The sequence below is a fragment of the Rhodnius prolixus genome, unplaced genomic scaffold (assembly GCF_049639745.1).
Source record: "Rhodnius prolixus isolate KJV_2025 unplaced genomic scaffold, Rpr scaffold_7, whole genome shotgun sequence".
NCBI classification, from domain to species: domain Eukaryota; kingdom Metazoa; phylum Arthropoda; class Insecta; order Hemiptera; family Reduviidae; genus Rhodnius; species Rhodnius prolixus.
The window spans coordinates 6,583,255-6,598,798 of NW_027411582.1; the positions used below are offsets into that span (position 1 = coordinate 6,583,255).

At 37.5% G+C, this 15,544-nt stretch overlaps 1 protein-coding gene across 10 annotated transcripts in view; it reads left to right on the forward strand.

Moving 5' to 3' along the window:
* Liprin-gamma (liprin protein kazrin) overlaps window positions 1-15,544 on the forward strand; it is a 433,354-nt gene that overhangs the window by 179,178 nt on the left and 238,632 nt on the right. For all 10 annotated transcript variants that reach the window (XM_074113720.1, XM_074113719.1, XM_074113717.1 and 7 more), the window contains exon 2: window positions 4,883-4,923. The gene's annotated coding sequence lies outside the window, so the exon portion shown is untranslated. The remainder of the gene's footprint in view (window positions 1-4,882; window positions 4,924-15,544) is intronic.

Genomic DNA, 15,544 nt, shown 5'->3' on the forward strand with positions numbered 1-15,544 from the left:
ACCTTGGGCTTTACCGTGACAGAAGACTTACATGGAATCCTCATACACGGATTTAAGGAGAACAGAACTCAACAGCCGCTTCCGACAACTGAAAAGACTACTCGACAACATATCAAAACTCACTCTAGACAACAAAAGACTTATATATGTAAGTATATTAAAGCCAGTCTGGGCTTATGGCATCGAACTGTGGAGGTTGAACCTAACGCTCAAATCTGCAAAGGATCCAGGTCCTTGCAGTCTAAAATTCTTCGCTCTATAGTAAACGCTCCTTTCTACGTCCACCAATCAAACCATTCACACAGACTTGAACATTCCTTTCGCCACACAAGTTGCTGAAAACACGATACAGGAAATTCCATCTTAACATTCAAACACATCACAATCTACTTGTACAACATCTATCTTCACAGAACATTTCCAGACGACACTTCCTAGACGTCTTAAAAGACAGTGTGGCCTCGCGATCTCCTCTCTGATGAAGAAAGTCAGTAGGATTTAGAAGGTTTTTGGAGTGTTACCGCTGGATAACTTCTCCACTCTGATATGTGTGATATGTTATTTATTGTTATCATTGTTGCTTATAACGCAAAATGCGTTGATTGTAACTAAATAAATGATTTAAAAAAAATTCATTTATTGCATTTTTATTTGTATTTATTTATTTTGTGAAAATCGTCGATTGAAAAATGCAATTTTCAGAATAATATGCAATATATTATCCAATTCTATTAGGTACTCAGGAAATAAGGTATCGTTTGAGGACTCACTTTAACAGGGTACAAGGAAAAGTGGAAGAAAAACCAAGAAAGTAATTCCCCCGGATATACCAGACCATATTTTCCCTATAATGAAAGCGGCTGTAGTAATATGCTTTCACGGGAAAGCTGCCTTTTCATTCCCTCCCATCTAAAAACAAAAAAAAAACTTTAACGGCTTTAATTTTAGGGTTGTTATGATGAGGCGGAGATGTTGTTATTGTATAATGTTCAGGGGGATAATTGGTGTTATAAATTTTACAAATTTTAAATATAATAATCCATTCCATATCCTTTGAAATTAATACGCAGTCTAAGGACCCCAACAGGGTAGCTAATCTAATCTATTGCAGAGAAACGAGGAGCCTCTCATCAAAGGCCCGTCACGCCTTCCTACATTTACCCTCATAAAAGTCCTATCTAATTAATGAAATCCCAGAATTGTATGTTCTTGGGATAAATAGGCTGGCCAGATCCAGATATTAAGAGAGAATATATAACTAAGGTCTTAAAATATATATCGCACCAGTTCTACTGTTAGTTATTAAAATGTAGAATTATTACTAACGTACAATTGAGTTAAAAAAGAGAGACAGAGAATGGAAACCGTATTTCCAGAAAACTTGATTGAGGTTACTTTTGTGAACTGTAATTTGGGTCAGAGGTTAAATGTATTAAAAAAATAGATTTTTGAAAAAAATTCCCCAATCTCCTCATCATGTAATGATGTACTTCTCTTACAAGAAAATTACGCCTAGGCTATTCTGTTATAACTTCCTTAATTTAGTTAGGCTAGACTGCTCTTTAGACTGTAACGTTTCACCGTAATGGACGGTTTTTTACCAACTACAGCGTTGGTTAGAATCAACTCCCAAGCGGAGTTTGGATAATGGACACCATCACCAACAGATTTACTCTTGCAATAGACAGACTAACAAAATTCTGCAGCAAATGGAAAAAATTAAAATTAACCACGACAAGACTAACGCTATACTCTTTACCAAACGTAGACCCTCTTTTAACCGACAAATCAGATGTAATAACACTCTCATTCCGTGGTCTACCCACGTGAAGTACTTTGGGCTAACTTTAGGGCAACAAACTGACCTTCACTAGGCACGTTCAGGGACAAAGTAAACGCAGGCAAACTGGACTATACGACTATTATTTCCTCTTCTTAAACGTGACTCCAAAATGACTGTGACTAACAAACTCCTCCTCTACAAAGTAGTCATCGGTAGGCCAATGGAGCTCTACGCCTGCTCTGCCTGGAGCCTGGACTTGTAGTAGCAACATCAAGAAACTCTAAAGACATCACAGAACTCGCAACAGACTCTCCACGATGTACTAGAATTGACTCATTCCACGGAGACTGCATCCATCATCCCCCGGTACACTCCTACATCCAAAATCGTCTGCTCCAACTCCTTTCCTTCCTAGACTGTCCATCTCAATCCACTATGCCGCGATATAGCCTCCTATAGATCCTTCTACAACATACAGACACAGAAGACTAAAACATATCCTACTCTAACTCTCTACACTAGCTGCAGGTTTTTCCTCTCCTTTTTTCCCCTGCGTTCCAATCCTCCTCACCTAACTTTTCTCTTTTTTCACTAGATTAGAAGGTTGAAATGTATTATACATTTATACTTCTATATTTATTTTATGTACGATATATTTATTATAATACATATTTATTCTATTCTATTCCCAAACGAAGATCGCAGGTTTTGAAACCTGCTTCACAGCTCTACAGACGGTGATGGGGGACAGTTTTGTCTGTAATGCAGAGGGAACAAAATGCATTTCGAAAAAATGCTTCGGGCGCTTATGAACTCAGCTGTTGATGTTTCTTTAACTAAAAGAAAAAAAAAGAGTCAAATATTCCGAGTTCAAAGAATATTAATGGGTTCAAGAAGATTTGAGAATCTGGAACTCCAGATTTTTGTTAGTTTATTAATTAGATATTATTTAAAAAAATAATAATAATTGTAAATTCCAGAAAAGAGTAGAAATAGTCACAGAACTTAATATTCCAAAAGTAGACTGGAGGAGATGATGGAATCCTTTCATGGAAGACATATATATATCAAACTTTAGCAGTAAATAACCCTGTTTGTCTGTCGGTATATCTCTTCCTTTCCGTGTGCCAGGAACGCACGTGCTGCTATATTCTGAAGTACTACTTGCCAGCATAATAACCCACTTGGGGAAGATAGAGTTGCCAGTAGATTAAGCTAGCCGAGGTACTTGTAGCAGATACTCTCTTGGGCGCGAAGGAGAGGGGGAGGCTGGAATGATCATCCAGTAAGTTTTGAGTAAAGTGCTCCTACTTGTTGAAAATTATTGGCTGTACTAAACAGATTTATTACTTGAAAGTCAACTAAAACTGTTGGAGATATTTCACAAGTTCCTGGAGTCTCTACCTGAGTCAAAGAGTGGGGGGCAATGTAATTCCTCCCCCTTCCCGTGCTGGAGGAAAGTTTGTACACGTAAATCATTTATTCCCCTTAATAAATGTTTTTAGGCGGGGGTGATAATTTTTGTTTAACAGTAAAATAGTTTCAAAACAAATTGAATATATTTTCTGTAAATGAATAAATTATTCTAGATTATCCTTCCCAGTTAAAGAGGAAGTAATGTAATCGAATTACAGTTTTTTATTAATCGATTACTATTTTTTGTTTAACCATTTAAACAAGATTGCCTTCACAACGATTCCAGATCGTCCTCCACGTCAATTGAAACCCTGTTAGCCTCGTGACCAGCTTCAATAGTGTAAGAAACTCCAGCGAGAGTGTTGCCACTGGGCAGCTTCTTTCCTCAAGTTGATCCAGTCATGAAGTCTTCTGTCATAAGATAAGATAAGATTCTAATAGGGCGGTCTTTAAGACCTAGGCCACTGCGACCCCTTTGGATCTATTGTGGCTCTCCTCACTCTAAAGCTCACTCTCCAGACCTGTCCGTTTAATCAGACTTCTAATTCTGGAGAGTGACTCCTGGATAAAGCTGCACAGGCCTTGGTATTTCCTCCCCGAGAAGTAAAACATCCTTAGCCAAACAAGCCCCTTCACTGACACAACACGTGTAGTGCCGTTTCCTCCTCTTCTTCCTGACAGAACCTACAAAGGCTGTCATCTCCAGACCCATGCGATGCATGTGTTTTCTGAGCCTGCAGTGGCCCAGTTAATAGGCCTACAATTATCCTAATAGCCCCACCGCCTTGACGGATTAATCCTGCGGTCAGCCTCGGCGAATAGCCTCTGATGAACTCCTTCGCCTGTCTCTGCCCAGTGGTGGCAAGCCACCACTCCTGAGACCTAGTCTGCACCCATAGTTTAATGGCCCCAGTCTTAAGACACTTGGAGACCCCAAAATAGGGCTCCGGGCCAACGAAGTGTCCCGCAGAGCCTTCCCGGGACAATAAATCTGCCACTTCGTTTCATTTGTGTCCTGAATGACCAGGTACCCAAACCAGAAAGACCTTGTTGTGGTCACTGATTTCCGTCTTCTAACATAGCAAATAATAGCAAATAAATTACAATAAAAAATAAAAAAAAAAAAATTTAAACGTGAAACGTTCCTTTAAATCGCATGTATTATTTACAAAATATTCAGAGAGCTGTTAGCTCACGGGATAAATATCCAGAGAACTAGAGCTGTTATGACGTTTATTGCGGCCATGATTTAGTGTGTCATTGGTTGGGCGCGGTTGGAAAACATTACCAGTGGAAAGCTAACAGCGTTTTCCTGGAGCGTGGAGAAAATTCCCGACCATTGCCACCATCCGCAGTTCTCATTCTCTGTCTCTCTCTCTTCCTCTCCATCTTTGTCACCTTTTGCCCTGGAGTCACCCCTATTTAATAACCCATTTCCCTTTGCACACTCTCATACAGAGCTGAGAAATACTTTTATCCCAAATTTATTCGTAGTAACTCTGTAATAAATCCATTGTTTTTTAATTAATTAACAATAAAGGGTAACTTAAACTAGCGGAAGTAAAGTTTCTGCAATTCAGTGTTGCCATAGTTTGTTTTATCCAATAAATTGCGACTTGTTATATAATCACAATGGCACACTATTTAATTGTAATTGTTATATAATTTCCTTTTTTGTTACAGGAAGAAAAAAAAAGGCTTTACAACCGGAAGTCTTAAATAAGGTAAGACTGATTTATATTATTATTTTTTTTCTTTTGTTTTTCTAATTTTCTTTTAATTTTAGAGCACATTTTTCATAACATAGTTTGAAACACATCCCCTATATAACCTAATAATACACAAATTTCCCCGGTAGAGTGCATTGGAATGAAAGTAGTGTATGAATGGTTTATTTAATTTAAATTTTGAAAAATTCTTGATGTTTAAAATATTTTTAAATCTATTTTCCTGTTTTGCAATAAATAATTTTCATGGCGAAAATTGCGGGAATACAAAGTAATTAGAACCAAGATTATTTGTTGAAAAGGATAGCCAGATTATCTAATTAATAATACACACTAAAGCGCAATTTGGATGGAATTTAAAGCAATAAGAATTCAACATTCTTTGACGGATGTAGATTTAGTAAACAAAAGGAAAAATAAAAATCCAAATTTTACACTCGTCCTTTTGGCGGAAGAGAGAAACCCCGCAGAAAAAGCGCCGTAAATTTGCAAGTTTCCTGCTAGAAATGTCATGACGTAAAGCAAAGCGAGAAGCTGTTTTGAGAGAAGAGTTTTGAAGTACTATCATCATAATATTTTCACTCATTTACTCAGAATCGTTTATGATTAGGTGCTTCATTGTTTCTAATTCTTTGCATTCCCAACAACTTAATTCGAATCCTTAATTTCGAATCAGTTGAAGTAATCAAAGAGCCATACTCTATTTCCGCACAAGGTTTCTTTGATACTGAAATACTTGAGTAAATGTTAGGAAATATTTTAAACAAGTACTATTGTTATAATCGAAGGTTAACATTTCCTAACATTTTCTCAAATATTTCAGAGAAGTGCAATTTTTGTAACCTTTTAATTCCTTATTTTAAGACCAATCTACTTTAAAAATTAGACTACTGGTCCATCTAAAAAGAGTTTTTCAATGAATTGAAACAACTTAATAAAACTAACACTGTTGAGTGCTCGTAAACACGTTTTCTTGCAAAACAAACGTAATTTCTCATACGAAGATAAAAGGAATCCTGTAAAATGATATACCATTTTGAAAGCCCATTAGACAAGGAAACTTTTACTAAAAAGTGGCAGCACCTAGGTCTGATAATGATCACATAAGGGCCTAATGAGTTTTCTTCAAAAATTTCGATTACTTTTATTTTTCCCAGTATCCAGGAGGAAGATTGAGGCTGTTTGGACAATAACTTATGCTTCAAAATGGTGTCAATTTTTAGAAAATTTATCTGTCTTTCTAACCGTGTCATCAGAATCGAATTCGGACTAAAACTTTCTGAGTAATAACATTTTTATAGAAAAAAGTAATGATTTTAGAAAAAAAAAAAAATTAAAGTGACGTCACTCAAGAACGGTGGAAAATATGAAGTTGGCCAATACGTCATTGAACTCCACTTGAGATGTACTACACACAGTAGGCCTATGGACAATACTTACTGGTTCGTCCTATATAAACACCAATATCATTCTCGAAATACATTGATTACTAGTGTACGATGGTCGTTTGAAAAGTGCGTGCAAAAATAAAAACTACTTAATTTTTTGGGGTAAACCTTTTTTATTTTTCAACATAGTCTCCTTTTAGGCTTATACACTTCGTCCAACGCTGCTCTAGTTTGTTGATCCCTTCCGAATAATAGGATTTGTCCAAGTCTGAAAAATAGCCATTCGTTTCTGCAATCACCTCCTCGTTTGAATAAAATCTTTTTCCCGCCAGCCATTTCTTCATATTGGGGAACAAATAGTAGTCTGAGGGAGCCAAGTCTGGAGAATAGGGGGGATGTGAAACGAGTTGGAACCCTATTTCCATTAATTTTGCGACCACAACTGCTGAGGTGTGAGCTGGTGCGTTGTCGTGATGGAAAAAGACTTTTTTGTGGGCCAATCGTGGGCGTTTTTCTTGCAGCTCGGTTTTCAAACGGTCCAATAACGATGAATAATATGCACCTGTAATAGTTTTACCCTTTTCCAGATAGTCGATGAGGATTATTCCTTGCGAACCCCAAAAGACAGTCGCCATAATCTTTCCGGCCGAAGGAACGGTCTTTGCCTTTTTTGGCGCAGATTCCCCCTTGGTAACCCATTGTTTAGATTGTTCTTTGGTCTCAGGAGTGTAGTGATGTATCCATGTTTCATCCACAGTGACGAAACGACGCTTAAAGTCCTGCGGATTCTTCTGGAACAGCTGCTAACCGTCCTTGCAACACTTCACACGATTTCGTTTTTGGTCAAGCGTGAGCAATCGCGGCACCCATCTTGCGGATAGCTTTGTCATGTCCACAATGTTGATGCAAAATATTATGTACCCGTTCATTCGAGATGCCCACAGCACTAGCAATCTCACGCACCTTCACTCTTCTGTCATCCATCACCATATCATGGATTTTATCAATGATTTCTGGAGTAGTAACCTCAACAGGGTGTCCAGAACGTTCAGCGTCACTTGTGCCCATATGGCCACTCTGAAAATTTTGAAACCACTTATAAACTGTTCTAATCGAAGGTGCACAGTCACCATAATGTTTATCAAGCTTCTCTTTAGTCTCCTGAGGCGTTTTGCCTTTCATAAAGTAGTGTTTAATCAACACACGAAATTCTTTTTCGTCCATTTTTTGAAAATCACTCGACTTCCTCGATTCAAACGAATGCCAAACACAAAGAAATAGACCGATCTGGCTGAAACTTGGTGTGTGTTCTTCCAAGAGATGCTACTAACTAAACATAACCTCGATACGCGCTAGTGGTGCTATCTCTCTGACTTTGCACGGACTTTTCAAACGACCCTCGTACTCATCAGTAACAACACATATCATCTGTTTCCGGTTAGTTCGTACTATAGAGCCCACGTAACAAAACAAAAAAGGGCTAAGCCGCGGCAGAACAAAAGGATAGGTTCCTAATTTTAGGAATTATAATCCATACAACGTTAGTATAATACCAAATTCCTTTACTATTTAATAAAAATAGAAAATGTTTCCACATTTACATTTCAATTAAATTTATATTTTGATTCTAAATTATTCACAGACTAAAGAAGAGAGAATGTATTAATATTAGAAGTGTTTTTACGATGAATTTTCTGAAGTATAAATAAATAAATCACAGTACTAAATTTTAAATTACTCAGGAGGGGGCAAAAGTTAAATGAAATTCTTCTTTGAATTATAAATTTGTATTTTAATATTTAAAAAAAACAAAAATTGAAAAATTATTATACATTTTTTTAATTTCAATATATTCCTGTATTTGTTTGGAACGTTGCTCCTTTTTAGAAATACATTTTGGGTAGGATCCATTTCAATATATTTATATTCATCATGCTTTTTTCATTTCTGTAGTTGAATGCAATTAGCATGGAAAGAGGCTGTTCATGATACTGTGACTTGATTCTGATTGGTGACAAAAAGCAGCCAATAACAAATCTCTAGCCCTCCATTTTTTGTTTTTCAAATTTTGCTTTTCTGATCGATTGTTTGGCAATATTGGTGTTATTTTGGTCAGGCTAACAGCGTAGCCTTCCTCCTTTCTTTGCTATTTAGCCTATTTTGGCTACAGCACGCTGAATGTTCTGATCATATCTCCATCCCAGCCTAGTCTGCTAAATTATTTTACTACCTCGGTGCAATTTACCCAACTACCGATTCGACTCTTCTCCTACAGAACAGAGCTCTAAGTTCTACCAAATAAACCTTAGTTACAAATGACGATCTTCTTAATTTTTTATTATTTATTTATTTTTTTAAATTTTTTTAAAATATTATTTCTTTGAAAGAATCCAGAGCGTCACCCTAGGGCTTAATCCCCAACTTTTCCCACACAGCCTTTTGCAGCATCCTAAGGAAACCTTAGCCTTGTGGGAAATCATATTTATGTGTGAATTCCATGTAAGCCTTTTATCGAAGATAACCCCAAGATATTTGGCCTCCATGGACAGGGGGATAGTAACTCCCCCCCCAGAGTTGGTTGCTCCAATCCCCCCCAGATTCCTCCTCCTCGTGAAGGGAACAACCCTAGTTTTATGAGGATTGATGGAGAGACCTTCCGCTCTGCACCATCTATCCACAATATTAAGCGCTCTTTGCATTCGCTCCGAAACCGTATAAGCGAATTGTCCTTTAACAACTACTGCCAGGTCATCCGCAAAACCTAGACAGTAGAAACTCTCCGCCGTCATTTTCGCTAAGAGATCATCCACCAAAATCGTCCACAGAAGGGGTGACAAAACTCCCCCCTGCGGGCAACCCCGCGCCACTCTGACCTCTACCGAACAGTTATCCAACGTGGCCATAACAATACGGCCTAATAGGTTAGACTTAATCCACTGACAGATAGTGGCGCCAAGCCTCTCCTTGACAGGGCATCAATCAGCGACATAGCCGAGACATTGTTAAAAGCCCCTTGTATGTCTAAAAATGCGGCCATCGCAAATTCTTTGTCCTCTTGGGACTTTGAAGTAGCCTATTAAAATCATCCAATGCAAGATCCACAGACTTGCCTGCCTTTTTCTTTGAAAGAATACAGGTAACCATATTACCATTTTCATGTTTGTTTCTTAAAAGAATTCTGATTTGAAGGAAGTTATGTTTGGTTGGACACGATTTCTAAGATTTCCAGAAATTACAGGGCGAGATATGTAGTTTTATACTAAATTTACGGAAAATTAAGGTTTTTGTACTTTATACTAATCTTAAGTTGCGTGGAGAAGTTCGAAACGTATTTTCGAGTAAAAACGTATCTTTTTTTACTAAAAGTGATAGGATTTTGGTATTTATTTTGAATACCAATAAAAACTAGATGGCGGAAGAAAAAATTTGTTTATTGTATTAAACTTGTCTTTACGCATACACGGCTGACCGGAAATAGCTGTAAAGAAATGGAATTCCATGGCTAAATAATACAAATTGGTGTCAAGAAATGTGTTATACAACATTCTTAGGAGGTGGAGCTCGGAGATACAGGGTGTGGTGCAGAAGAAGGGCTAATGCTGGAAGATTTGGAGGCCATGGGGGACGGGGTGTTATTGGGGAAGCTAGCCGGATGAAGGTAGTTGCTATTTACACGGTTCACTAGTCTTAGACTGTTCTGAGCAAGTTAAGGGGCGCCCTTAGCCTAAGCTAAAGACAATTCACCCTTCTCTTAGGGTTATTCCTCTTCCCTTATAGTTTCTCTTTGTGTGCTTGCCTTGAAGAGCGAGTGAAGAAGCACTTCCACCAGTTCTTAGAGTGAGATCTCCTTCTCTTCTAGTGTTTAGTTGCGCAACAATTCTCCCCTTTACCTGGCCCTTTCCTGGTGTCCAGGATTTAAGACCCGGGAGATTCTCTTTGAGTTCATTCTCCTGCTCCTTTTAACCCCTAATTCCGTTTGCTATTCTCTCCTAAAATATATAAATCGACCTTTCACGACCGCCAAACCATCTCCGCCCAGCTCCTTTACCCGATTAAATCGATTTCAACTCTGCCACTGCTATAGAATGTAAGGTAGTTATCATTATTTTACACTGCTTCTAAATGAATTTAAGATGTTCGTGAAAACGGCTCCTAACAGTTTTGTTTTAAGCTCGCTGTACTAATTATATGCACGTGCAAATGATCATGTGCATCATTTATAAGTATTTGAAATATTATTTCCAGTAAAGTTCGATTAAGGGCATTTTTAGATTTTCTGGGTTTTATTTAAAAATTTCGTGCAGCGATTACAATCGGATGAGTCAAGGAGTTTTCTTTAAACAATTTTCTTTTTCTCTGAAAATTTGATTAAGAATAATTCTAGTAAAATGGAGTAGTATTATTTGTAATGCACTGTCCTATTTCTTGTGCACTGTTAAGTGTAGTTAAATATATCGCAACAATCGATTTTGAAGAAAATACATCAGACAGAAGTATATCTTTGCTGAGTGGATTGTTATTTTGTGGGGGAAATAGCTTCTAGGTTTTTCTATAAACTTCGTAGATGCTTTCCATGTGCTTAGATCTATAACCTGGACTCAATATAAGCTTGTTTTAGAGCTATTCTCGGCTAATTTTTGGAGATTGAGATTTCTGATTTCCTTGTTTTGTTTTAATTGTGACTAAGCATTATAGCAATATGCTATAAGAAACTTTGATTGGCACTAAATGCACAGTTGAACATGTCCGTACATGCTCACTTTTAGTGGAGAAGCTACTCAGTGATAAAACTCCCAATTTAATTGAGCTAATTGTTCTGGTCACTCAATGTGGAAAACAGCGAGATCTCAGGCGTTTTAATCACCTGAAAGAGTTATCAGGGATTGGGCGGAATGAGAGGTGGCCGATCAAGGGATTAGGGTGAGATTAAAGCAGGGATATCGGACAGCTGTATTGACGAAAGAAATCTAAGGGTCTCTGTGGATGGTTAAATTGGTAAGGATAGATTCCCTTCTATGTTAACCATATTCTCTGCAATGTGGATCGTCTGGTTGATCCCTAAAGTTTAATTCCGTACTTCCAGGTAGTTTTTGTTCATTGAGAGACTGGTCTTGTATTTTTTCAGAAGTCAGTACCGCCTGTTGAGTTCAATTCTTTGTAGCTCTCGGTCGTCGGGTTTGAGGGTTCCAATTTCCGAAATTAAGGTTACCTTTCAGGGCATTGTACGGTTACAAACTCCAAATATACATAAAATTTTCAAGGAACTTTATGAGATAGAACTCTGAGTATTGTAGGATAAAAAAGTGACCCATTATTATTATCATTATTAATTATTATTATATTTAGTATAATAATAATTGTATTATAATATTTATTGTCTTTAAAAAAAGCCGCACTTCTAATCATTGATAAAGAATTAAACGTTAAAAACGTTGGGAAACATAGTCTAATATCAGCTGGGTAACATTTATTCCAACCACTTCTTCCAGTGCCTTAGAAATAGCCGATTTTAATATTCAAAATGGCTGCAACTCTCAATATTTCATGACCTCATCCGAGCTTAGCTGGAGCTAAAATAGAACAGTATCAAATCTGCTGGAAAATTTTTGAATGAAGTAATATGGTCTCAGGAGAATTTATTTTTCTAGGATCACTGGAATACTTTGGACCCAGAACTAAACCCCCACATAAAGTGCAGTTTTTCCCTTTTATGCGCAATGTTTTTCTAGGGTAATCCGGATCCCGGATCACACCATGTTTGGGTGGTTAGACTTGGGATATCCAGCCACAACGGCGTCAGAAGTGCTTAGTGCTCGCTTAAAGTGTACAAACATGATTAAAGCAGGAAACGTTTTAATTGTTGTCGCTTAATTTAACGTGAATTTAAATCCCCTTCCATCCACCCTACATTACTAACGGAAATGCGGTGATAAAACAAATGATTATTTGCCACAATTATTTGTTCAGTAGAGAATTAGATTTAAGCACAAACACCGCTCTAGCTGGAAGCTGCGAAGTGTAACCAAACAGCTTAATAAATAAAACTCATTTTGATGTGGTCCTAGAGAGAGCCACACATCACTGAACATCACGTAACCACCTTGGCAACACCTAGATCTTGAGAGTGTAAGATTAAGTCGAATTGCTATTTCATTTCCAACAGGTTTCTCATTTAGTCTTGGGCCCTTTGTTTACACAAGCTACGATTTGTTTTCAAATCTTCAGCCATCAATATTAAATCTTAAGGACTTTCCCAATATTGTGTTCGACTTTACAACACTCCAGGTGATGTAATAAAACTTTGAACATATCAATCATTTGAGCGAATCATATGCATTAATTATTTATTGTTGTTAATTAAACTGCATTTCCATTAATATTGTTGTTAATATTTGTCATATTATTTGTCATACGTGGACGGGAAGTGATTCTTTTTGGAAACACTTCCGTTTTAGTCACACTTAAAATATTTAACCGTCGTCAAAATAAATAAATAATACAATTATTTCATATACAAACATGACGTGGAGTAAAGCCAACAAATCAGATGGATGACACATTTATAAAAACAACCAAATATTTCCATGTTGAAATATCTTTCCTTTTTTGGCGTTTATTTATGCTACAATAAACCTCATTGGTGCTAAAACGCTAAAAGTAACAATGATAATAGAGTAACAAATGAAGTAAACGAGTGGAGAAGTTACCCAATGGTAACACTCCAAAAACATTAAACTGTTAGTACCACTCTCTTCACTTGAGAGAAGATCACGAGGGCCACACTGTCTTTTAAGGCGTCTTGTCCCGGTTATCGGGAAGAGTGCTTGAAGAAAGATTTTGAGCTAGAAGATTTGCGTGTCATTGAAGGTTAAAATGAAGTTTCCTGTATCGTGTTTTTAGCGACTTGTTCGATAAATGCAATGTTAAGGTCAGTGTGTAAAAAGTAAAAGTAAAGTACTCGCCTATTTTTTTCAGGCGGGGCTTAACGTCCAACTACCAATTAGGTATCGTTGACGGAGGCGACTAGCAAACATGCTTTACTGTAAATTTCTTTTATTAACCATTAAGTAAAATCCAAGGCCTCTGGACCGGGAATTGAACCCAGTACCACAATACATATTAGCTTCCCAGTCTCGCCAGGTCAGTGGGTATAGTCCAGGTTGGGAGACATAAAATGGAGCGTGTAGAGACTGAGAATCCTTTGGAGATTTGGGCGTTTAGTTGAACCCCACAGCTCTATTCCATAAGCACAGATGGGTTTCAAAATAGAAGTATATTATAAATCAGTCTTTTGTTATCCAGAGAGAGTTTCGATCTATCGTCTATAAGACTCTGTTAAGTGCGGTAGCCGAGCGGTTAGAGGCGAGACCTACGAAGCTAATATGTATTGTGGTACTGGGTTCGATTCCTCGGTCTTAGGCTTTGGATTTTATTTAATGGTTAATATGAGAAAATGGCCTCCGTGCACGACACCTAATTGGTAGTTGGACGTTAAGCCCCGCCTGAAAAAATAGGTGATTACTTTACTTTACTTTTACTTTTTACACACTGACTTTAACATTCCATTTACGAACAAGTCGCTAAAAACACGATACAAGAAACTTCATTTTAACCTGCAATCACACGCAAATCCTCTAGCTCAAAATCTTTCTTCTAGAACTCTTCCTGATAACCCGGACAAGACGCCTTAAGAGCCAGTGGCCTCGTGATCTCCTTTCTAGTGAAAAGAGAGTGGTACTAATAGTCTCAATGTTTTGGAGTGTTACCACTGCGATAACTTCTCCACTCGTTTACTTCGACCTGCTATTAAGTAGTCGATATCGTCTGTATAGTTCCGTTCTATTAAGTCTAGTGTGTGGGTTCCAAGAAAAAAATATCTATGGTACTAATGTAAAGTATAGTCAGAAAACAACTCATTCCTAAATACTAGCACTCAAAATTACTCAAATTGTAATTAATCAATTATTAATTGAAACAGCTGCAAAAATACCTCTTAACCGTCATTTCCGCTGAAAATTCGATAACAGCAATTTAACGTGATCGCAACAGTTTTCTTTCAAAGTTAAGGCTTTTCCTTTACAAGTATTAAACTAAATTAAAAAAAAAAAAAAAAAAATGAATACAGAAAACAATTCCTTGGGTTTCATCCCAAACCTTAGGGTAGGGATTGGGTTGATTTATAGGGCCGGAAGTTTAGTACCTATGGCGGCCACAGTACGCCCAGTGAGTATGTAAATTACTGGCGGCTCATTAATACTGTTCCGGACTGGCTTTAGTCGCTTTGGATAGTGAGTACTTTACAGTGCAGGTGTTCTCCTACACACAGTGTACCCTTAACAAAGATCCTGTTCCTCTCCTCTACAGCTTCCTGGCCCTTGCCGACGGGAGTATGGTTAGAGAGCCAGGTGTGTTTTACAGGCAGTCTCCAAGAAATTACACGCTTCTCTCTTCCCCAAAATACTAATGTTTATTCCAAGCAAAATTTTAGCCTCAGGATTATTCTATGCTAACTAAATTACTGCTTAGATTAAATTTAAATGGGCCATTCCCGCCCCTTCTGTCTTCCTTTCTACGCTTGACATCCGCTTTTAGAAAACTTCTGCTTTTTTTTGTTTGTTTGTCTATCTTTGCTTTTCCGGCCAGTTTAATGAAATTAAAAGAAGCTCCTCTAGTAGCTTTAATTAAAACAGGAAATCTCTGCTTTTTATTATGATTACACCTAGTTTTGTTACTGCCTTGGTCTTCTAAGTTTACAAAATGTCGTGATCAAGGAACGCAATTCGAAAGAATCAATTTTGATGTAAAATTCAAGCTCTAACGGTTGCGACTTTAAATGCAAAGAATTGCCTGTTGTTGGTAGAAGCTGTCGTCCAGATTTCTTTCATTCATGGGGTAGGAAACTGGTCCGAGAACTATCCGATGAACCCATGCAGGACTGGCTCCCTACACTTCATCGATCTGCAAAACAGGAGAAGACGTTTACTATAACTTTTAAATCGCTATTCGATATTCGTAAAATATGGAATCTACGAGGTGTGGCTATTAAATAACGAGACTATTGCTATAAAACATTTTATTTTAAATTTATACATATTTAGTTATTATCACCTTCAATATAGCACCTGCATGACGCGTGCAGTTTTTTCTTTCACAGCTTCAACGGACTGAAATCTCGTGTTCCTTTTAATGCAGATTTGACTTTGGGGAACAGATCTAAAGTCACATGGGGC